The 9,627-nt window shown below is 42.0% G+C and overlaps 1 long non-coding RNA gene across 1 annotated transcript in view; it reads left to right on the forward strand.

Moving 5' to 3' along the window:
• LOC110267073 overlaps positions 2,181 to 9,627 on the forward strand; it is a 22,858-nt gene continuing 15,411 nt past the window's right edge. Inside the window, exon 1 of the long non-coding RNA XR_002354399.1 lies at positions 2,181 to 2,192. This is a non-coding gene — a long non-coding RNA (uncharacterized LOC110267073). The remainder of the gene's footprint in view (positions 2,193 to 9,627) is intronic.

Consider the following 9,627-nt stretch of genomic DNA (forward strand, 5'->3'; position numbering starts at 1 on the left):
TTTTGTGTTTTCAATTGATTAGGTGATATCTAAGGTTGGGCTATTGGTGGTTTGTTCTCCAAACACCATTGGAAAAGGTAAGAAAACTCTTTACCTTGTGAAATTTTGTTTATGATGAACCTTAGGTTGATTGGTTATGAATTTTGTGTGTATATAGCTTGAAGCTGTGATTGTTGGCATTTAAAGTGCAATTCAACAAAGTGCAATTCAAGCAAAATATCTAAGATATATACAAGCCCAAAGTGCAAAATTCAACAAAGTAAAAATAAACAAAAGTATAATAAAATAGAAATGTGCAAGTACTGAAAGAAAAATAAAACAAAATAAATCAAAATACAAAAATAAAGCAAAATAGAACAAAAGTCTGAAATGGTTCACCAAAATATACTCCGCCGGAGACGGCAACCTCCCCACACTTAAAGCACAGAATCGTCCTCGATGCTCTCAGTCAAGCTGGGTGTGAAGGGTCATCGCCTGCATCTCTATCGTCGCCTGTCAAAGGATGTGCCGCTGGCTCTATCGGCTGTGGCTGTGCAGGTGCCTGTGGCTCTGTAGGGTGCTTAGGTTGTGTTGCCTCCTGCTGGGTCTCCTCCTGCTCATCCTCCTCCTCCTCAGAGTACTCTGAGGGTGTGTCAGACTCAGAGGGGATTTCAGTACGCCCCGACATCATAAGCAGCTTCAGATGTGCATAGCGTCGCTTATTGCGATGCTCAGACTGCTCATAACGTCGCTGATTGCGGCGCTCCATCTGATCAAGGCGCTCAAAAAGGCGGTGGGATGAGTCTGAATTCACACCCCATTAAAAATGGTGAATCAATTCTTTTGGCAAGCGCACCAAAATTATCGTCAAGTAATAACCCATAGTGAAGTGGGATCGTATCCACAGAGATTGGCAAATTCAAGCAGTTTTAATCGATTGATGAATTAGTCAATGGGAACAAGTAAATTGTGATTTGTAGAATTATAAATGATAGAAATGTAAATGGCTAGAATATAAAGGAAAACAATAAAGTTCAGAAATGGAAATGGCGGAATATAAAGTGCAGAATCATAAATGACTTGAATGTAAATGGGAGTGGGGAATTGCTGAATGTAAAATTAAGCTATAAAGAAAGGGATAGATAAGAATGGGAAAATTCATTGAGATCAGGAGATGTTGTCTCTTTGGATCAATTCTAGCTTAGATCCTCTTCAATCATGCAACTCATTGACCTCTTGGAAATCATGATTGATTGAGCCCCAATCCCTTGGTGACTCAATCTCTCAGATCTTGATCAATAGCCAATTCCTTGGTCTAATTGCTCTTGAAGAGAGATATGATTGGTCCCTGATTATACCACACACCATCATAGATCCAAGTAGAGGGAGGATTATATGTCACATATCCAAACACCAAAACTCAGATCCTACTCAATTGTGAGAAGGGATTTCAAGCATGGTTTCATGTTTCCTTTCCCAAGGTTCCCATGAAACCCATTGTGCATTCAATCTCTTTCCCAAGATAATTGAATACTAAGCATTGAGAACGAAATTCCTTCTAGCAAATCAAAGAGAAGATGAAGAGAAGAAGAATTTCACTATCATCAATCCATCAAGTACAACAGAGCTCCCTCTCTCAATGAGAGGGAATTTAGCTACTCATAGCTCAAAGAAAAGTACTCAAAAGTGAAGTGTAAAAGTGGATCTAAAACTAATCTCTCTAACTGCTTAACCCCCTCTTCAGTATTCCTTGGGGGTATTTATACTACTCCTAGCAAAAATAAAAGAACTACAAAAGTGAAAAAAAGGAAAATTATATTTTTGGAGGGAAAAGAAAGTCAATAAGTGTGACTTCCCAGCTGGCGTGTGGTTGGTGCTCCAGTGGCGTGTCACGTGCTCCCTCAATTCTGGCTTGGCGTGCTACGCCTTCGAGCTCAAGTGGCACGCCCTAGCTTCTCTCCATTTCTCTTTGCCTCTGGAAACTTGAACTAGCGTGGCACGCCCAGGGTATGGCGTGCCACACTCTTACTGCATGCTTGACTAAGCTTCTCTGGAAAGTTGAACTAGCATGGCACACCCAGGGTCTGGCGTGCCACACCCCTTTGTGAACAAGTGATTCCTCTGTTTGGCGTGCCATGCCACGAACTCAAGTGGCACGCCCCAATGGTTCTTTGCTCTCTGAATGACACTGGCGTGCCACGCCTGGGGTTCAAGTGGCACGCCTAAGGGAGGAATAGTGGATGGCGTGCCACGCCTTCGACACCAAGTGGCACGCCCCATGTATTTGGCCTCCTTCACCCTCTCTGGAAATTTATACCAGCGTGCCACGCCCATGATCTTGCCTTGGTTTCAGTAGCTGGCGTGCCACGCCTTAGCCTTCAAGTGGCACGCCATAGTGAGATTCTTGGGTTGGCGTGCCACGCCTTCGATATCAAGTGGCACGCCCAGCCCTTGCTTTGGCCTCTTTGTCCGTTGGCGTGCCACACCTGGTCGCTCAAGTGGCACGCCTAAGTGAGATTGAGAGCCTGGCGTGCCACGCCTTCGACCTCAAGTGGCACGCCCAGTCTACAGTTGCCTTCAGCCCCTTCTCTGGATTATTGTACCAGCGTTCCACACCATGCTGCTCAAGTGGCACGCCCATACATTTGTGGACTCTTCAAGCTTGGCGTGCCACGCCCGGATCCTCAAGTGGCACCCCCAAGTGACTTTCTAGAGCTGGAATGCCACGCCTTCGATACCAAGTGGCACGCCATAGTGAAAGTTCCTCCTGGAGTGGTGAGTTAGCACGCCACGCCCCTTGGCTCAAGTGGCACGCCCATAGTAGCTGATGGGTTAGGTGTGCCACGCCTAACCTGGCGTGTCACGCCCCTTTTGTGTCCTCCATTGTTGCTCTCTGGAACTTTGTACTAGCGTGCCACGCCCAGTCTCTGGCATGCCATGCCCACATGCATGCTTGAACTTCCCCTCTGGAATTTAGTACTGGCGTGCCACGCCTAGCTCCTGGCGTGCCACGCCAATGCATTTTTGTGGCGTTTGTACCTAAGTGGCATGTCAGTTTCACACGTCCAGCTTCTTGTTGCTTTTTTCCCAATTTTGATACCTTTTTCTCCTGAAATTCAGCACAACTCATCTCAAAGTAGTGTACCATAATATTCATCAATAATGCATGGACTGTACTGATCAAATGAGATTTATGCTCTTTTATGGTCCTCTTTATGCAAGAAAGAAGGGTAGATGATGCAAGTCATCACAACACCAAACATAAGCTTTGCTTGTCCCAAGAAAATCAATGTGAGTAAGCCTTTATAACTTGAGGCCTTTGCCTTGAATGATTACAACATAACTAAGGGTAGGACTAAGTGTTCAACACATGTATGAATTTTTTAATGTCATGAAAAACTCTTAGATCCTTAAGGGTTCTTTCAAGTATATGCTTTAGGGGTCCTTTCCATTGATTGTCACCTTGAAGTACTAAGAGTTGTTTTGCTTTCTCTTTGGTTGTGCTTTCTTGACCACGACTCTAAGTGTTTTGTCTCAAGACAATCCTTTAATTAAGCTTTCAATTATCACTCCCAAACTAGTTGGTTTTAGGGTACTAGGTGTTGAAACACCCCTAAGAATCTACTTGCCCATGCCTCTTCTTGACACATCTTCACCACAAGCATCTACTAGGATCCTTAACTCCTTTTTTTTTGAGCTTTTTAATGTTTCTTTTCCCTCCCAGTAGTTGATGCTCAGAGCCTTGGGTCTTTATTACTTACTACTTCTTGGTTCTATGGATATTCAAGGAACACCCCTTTACCTTTTTTTGTTATACCTTCTAAGACTAGTTGCTTTCCATAACTCATTTTCTTTTTAGTCCATTCAAGGTTCTACACTTAGTTTCTTATTTTTTTAGTTTGTTGGATGATCTATCTTGGCCTTGGTTTCTCTTACTCTTGTTTTTGCACAACTTACAATGACTCTTATGGAGACAAGCTCTACTTTTATTTATGTTAGAAATGAAGACTTGAAATACATGGCATTTTCTTTCTTGTAAACTAGAGGACTCATAAAGACTTTAAACATGAAATAAAACTAAGCAGAAAACATAAACTATCCTCGCATAATTATTTATTCTAACAAAAAGTAAATCAAACAAAAGCTTAAAACAGGATTTCAGAAATTAGAGAGTGTCAACCATGGGACTCAACAACCTTGAGCAGCTTCATCTTCAGTTCATTGGCCCCTTTCCTTTGTCCTTCTTCTTGGAAGGGGAGGAGCCACCTTTATCTTGCTTGGAGGAACCTTCTTGTTCCTTGGCATCCTTGGGCTTCCAGAATCCTAGCCTCCTTATGTAATTCCTTTCATCCTCCTTATGTTTGGCTAGAATTTCCTCTTGTCTTGCACTCAGCTCCTCCATTCCTTGCATGAAAATTGGGTATCCTGGGTTTAGAGTGGCCACGACATTACACAAGTGATTCAGCTTCGCTTGTGTATTGATGTCATACTGCCTCCTGGATATGGTTCTAGCATCATAGAGATTTCAGAATTCAGCCAAGTTCCTTTGTTGCCATTTGCCTTGCTCTACTATTTTGTCCAGTACACTTCGCACCTCTCCCCAGTCAAATTGTTCTTGCTACTCCTTGAGATTCTCAAAACCCCTTGGAGTTGTTGGATGTTCTGGTTGACTTGGTTCCATTGTTGTTGCTGAGTCTCCTTGAGTTGATTGACATCTTCCCTCAAGTGGTGTAGGTCTCTCTTCATTTGGTGTACATCTCCTTGCAGTTGTTCCCAGTTGAATCCCTTTAGAAATTGTTGGTATTGATAGTGTAGTGGTGGTGGTTGAAGTGCTAGGAAGTGAGGTTGCTCTTCTGCCTCTTCCTCTTCTTGTTGTGGTTGCACATGTGGCCCATGAGCATGAGCTCTTTGTTTTCTCTGAAGTAGGTGAACAGCCACCACTTTGGCCATCTTCTTGGCAGTTATGAATTTGTCTTGCTTTACTAGCACCTCATCAATGATCTTTTCAACTCCAGCTTCATCACATAACCTCTGTATGATGCTGGGGAATGCCAACCTCGTGTTGTCACTAGTGCTTTTTAGCATTTTGTTAATGTTGTTGGCAATCATCTCCCCCACATTGACATTCTCACCTTTCAAGATGCTGTATATGAGCACAACTCTCTCTTTGGTCACCTCTGAAGTGTTGGATGTGGGGATTAGGGACCTCCTCACAAATTCTAGCCACCCTCTAGCTTGGGGGCTCAAATCCATTTTTCTCAACTGGTTGGGTATCCCATCCTTGTCCTTGATCCATTGCACATGAAGCACGCAGATCTCGTTCAGGATCTCATCAAACGCAGGGTCTTGCTGCTTCATTCTTTCTTCATAGCTCCGGGTGGAGCTTGTCCTCTTCACCATTAACATCCTTTCTATGCTGGAGGGACTATAGTCAATGGACTTCCCTCTCACATAGCTAATGTAGCCATATGGTTGTCCTGGTTGAGGCACAGCGTTGGCATAAAACTCCCTCACCAAGCTCTCTACTACCTTCCTTGGTGGGTTGCATAGGATTGCCCAACCCCTATTGTTGATCTCAATGTTGATCTCAAGATACTCGTTTCTCCCTAGTTGGAATCCAACCTCTGGAATGATTTTTCTCTCACTCACCCAACCATAGAATTGATTTTGGTTGAATACGGAGAGGAACTTGTATTCGTTGAAAGATGAGCTTGAGGATCCAGAGATTGGTTCCTTGGTTTTTCTTTTCTTTGAGGCTGAGCTTTTTGGTGCTGCCATTAGGTTGAGAGAGTGTGTTTGAGGTTGTGATAAAAAATTGGGGGTGGGGGGGTTGCAAGAGAGGGCAAGCAAAACAAGGTTTTGCTCCAACACCAAACTTAGGACTTGATTGTCTTAATCAAGAAAAAGAAGAAAAAAAGTAGGGGAAGAGATATAGTAGAAAGCGAAAAGAGAAAGGAAGAAGAAGGGTGTATGGATTCTCTTCGTGTGTGATTGGGGTTTTGAAGGGGAGAAGAGTTGGGAAGGTGAGGCTTTTATAAGGGGTGAATGGGGTGATTCGAAAGGTGGGAAATAAAAAGGGTTAAATGTTTTCCCACTTGGGGAGTGGCGCCTAGCGTGGGAAGAGGCGCCAACTCTTATCTCACTGTGTCTTCTGCATGTGTTGAGTTCCAAAGTGTAAGTACACTTTGACTTCCTTGCTTTGTGAGTTGTTCACCATGTGGGCCCCATCTTTTCTCCTGAAATTGAAACTGAAACCCATTAGTAATGGCAAAAGAATCCTTCACATTCTTTCTTATCATGGGTAATTCGGATTGCAACTGATGGGTGTCCCTTGGGACACCAAACTTAATCCTTTAGCATCTTAATAAATTGGTTCCATCATTGTGTATTTAATGTGTTCATAAGGATGAAATAACTCCATTCTTTTCATTTTCTTTTGATTCCAACCTCCTCTGAACACATTAAACCACGTTCATGTTCTTGCCTAAAACATTAAGTGCTTTCAAATTGGGTAAACTTGGGCTTGCTAGGTGATCCTTGATGGTGGCCACACCAAACTTAATCTCTGGGCTTACTCTTCAAGATTAAGCTATTAAAATAGTTGTAAGCCTAGATTAAGTGGGTGAGTGGCCACACCAAACTTAGCATTTTAGCTAGTTCTCAGCCCATTTACTCATCATTAGTAATGCATTCATCAAGTTGCAATCCCAAAAAAAAACAAAAGAATGTAAGAGTGATCTACTACCAAAGCTAGTATCAAACTTCCTAACCTACTATTGCAATCTAATTCTAATTGGTAATGTAACACAAATCTGAGACTGAAACTTAAACTATCTAAAGTAAGAGATTTTAAACTACTTCTAAGAAAAACAATAAATCAAAAAAGGATAAAGTGTTGGGGTGCCTCCCAAGTAGCACTTCTTTATTGTCACTAGCTTGATACTCCTCCATCTTTAGTTAAGCTTGTAGCTCACTCTCTGCTCCTCTAAGGAGCCTCCCAAGTAGTGTTTGAGTCTATGGCCATTGACAGTAAAGGTTCTCTAAGTCTTGTCCTCCATAAGCTCTACATGACCATAGGAAAACACCTTGAGTATGGTGAAGGGTCCTGACCATCGAGACTTAAGTTTCCCAGGGAAGAACTTGAGCCTTGAATTGTAGAGTAGCACCTTTTGTCCTTCAGTGAACTCCCTTCTTGCTATCTTTTGATCATGCCACTTTTTTGTGTTCTCTTTGTAGATTTTTGCATTCTCATATGCTTGATTTCTAAATTCCTCCAGCTCATTGATTTGCATTAATCTTCTTTCTCCAGCAGCTTGCTCATCATAGTTTAGCATTTTTAAAGCCCAAAACGCTCTATGCTCAAGTTCAACTGGTAAGTGACAAGCCTTTCCATATACCAGTTGGTATGGAGACATCCCAATGGGTGTCTTGTAGGCTGTCCTATAGGCCCATAATGCATCATCCAGCTTCTTAGACCAATCCTTTATTGAGCTTCCAATAGTTTTTTCAAGGATTCGTTTTAGCTCTCTGTTGGAAATTTCAGCTTGTCCGTTGGTCTGTGGGTGGTATGAAGTTGCCACCTTGTGCTTGACTCCATACCTGAGAAGGAGAGTCTCAAGTTGTTTGTTGTAGAAGTGTGTCCCTCCATCACTAATGAGAGCTCTAGGAACTCCAAATCTGCTGAAGATGTTCCTTCTCAAGGATCTTATCACAACTTTGTTGTCATTTGTTGCAGTGGCTACGGCTTCTACCCATCTTGAGACATAATCAACAACCACCAATATGTAGCTATTTAAGTAGGTGGTTGGGAAGGATCCCATAAAGTCAATCCCCCATACATCAAATAGTTCCAGCTCTAGTATGAATTGCTGTGGCATCTCATTTCTCTTGGTTAGATTACCAGCTCTTTGGCACTCATCACATCTTGACACTGATTCCTTAGCATCCTTAAACATTGTTGGCCAGTAAAATCCGGATTGAAGCACTTTTGCTGCTGTTCTTTCTCCACTGAAGTGACCTTCATATGCGGATCCATGGCACTGCCACAATACTTTCTGCCCTTCTTCATAGGATATACACATTCTCAAGATTCCATCAGCACACTTCTTGAACAAATAGGGGTCATTCCAGATATAGTGTTTGGCATCCTTGATTAGCTTTCTCCTCATGTGTTTGTTGATGTTGGTTGGTAGTTCCCCAATAGCCTTGAAGTTAGCTATGTCTGCAAACCAATGGGCTACTCGAATCATCATCAATTGCTCATCAGGGAAGCTTTCATTTACTACTACTTGATGCATTTCTTCTTTTTGTGGGATCCTTGAGAGGTGGTTAGCTACCTTGTTCTCTGCTCCACTCCTATCTTTAATCTCAATGTCAAATTCTCGGAGCAGCAGAATCGATCTTATTAATCTGGGCTTAGATTCTTGTTTGGTAAGCAAGTATTTGAGTGCTGCATGATCAGTGAATACAATTACTTTCGAGCCAATGAGATATGATCTAAACTTATCAAAAGCAAAGACTATGGCTAAAAGTTCTTTCTCTGTGGTGGTATAGTTCCTTTGATTCTCATTAGGGACCTTGCTAGCATAGTAAATAACATGTACTAGCTTGTCTTTCCTCTATCCTAGAACAGCTGATAAACTATTATTTTATAATTTATATTGTGTTTAATTGAGTGGTTTTATCAAGTCTTTACCTACTTATTCATATAGATTGCATGAATTTTATAATCCCTTCGTAGTATTGTTTATGGTTGAAAACTTGCTTCCTAGAAACCTTTAATTATACATTATAACTCTCCTTCATCCCATTCAATGCCGTGATCCATGTGTTAAGTGTTTCAGACTTCATAGGGCAGGAATGGCTAGGAGAATGGAGAGGAAGCTTGCAAAAATGGAAGGAACACAAGAAACCAAGGAGATGACCAGCGAACAATGACACGAGCGCATGGCCCACGCGAGTGCGCGAAATGAAGAAATCGCAGCGACGCGAACGCGTTCCTGACGCAAACGCGTGGAGTGGAGTCTGCACGAATGACGTGAACGCGTGGACGACGCAAACGCGTGACAAAGAAAATTGTTGAATGACGCGAACGCGTGGACGACGTGTACGCATGACCTGCGCGATCTGCAAAAATAACAGAATACGCTAGGGGCGATTTCGGGCCGCGTTTTGACCCAGTTTTCGGCCCAGAAACACAGACTAAAGCTAGGGAACATGCAGAGACTCGAGAGGCATCCACACACATTCAGATTCATCACATTAGGATTACTTTAGTTTTAGATCTGAATCTAAATTAGTGTTACATTGGTAGTTTATGCTTTTGCTTTGGATTGTGGATGTTGAAGTGCCATTACCCCCGTGAAGACACTACTTTAGTTTGTTTCCTTATTCTTTACTCTTTTCAGTTGATTATTGACTCTATTTAAATAAGTATGTTACATTTTGAGTTTATTAATATATAGAGTTATTTTTATTTTTAATTAATTTTAATTCTCTATTTAATTTTATTTAATTATGTCTTCTTATATTTTTATGATTATTAATTTCATGTCAATGGAGTAGATCCTCTACTTGACATGGGGGTTGATTAAGAGGAGACACTTGAGTTGGAATGCTTAAGTGCCTAGTTAAATTGGACGTTGTTGG

Source organism: Arachis ipaensis, chromosome B09 (genome assembly GCF_000816755.2).
Source record: "Arachis ipaensis cultivar K30076 chromosome B09, Araip1.1, whole genome shotgun sequence".
Classification (NCBI taxonomy): domain Eukaryota; kingdom Viridiplantae; phylum Streptophyta; class Magnoliopsida; order Fabales; family Fabaceae; genus Arachis; species Arachis ipaensis.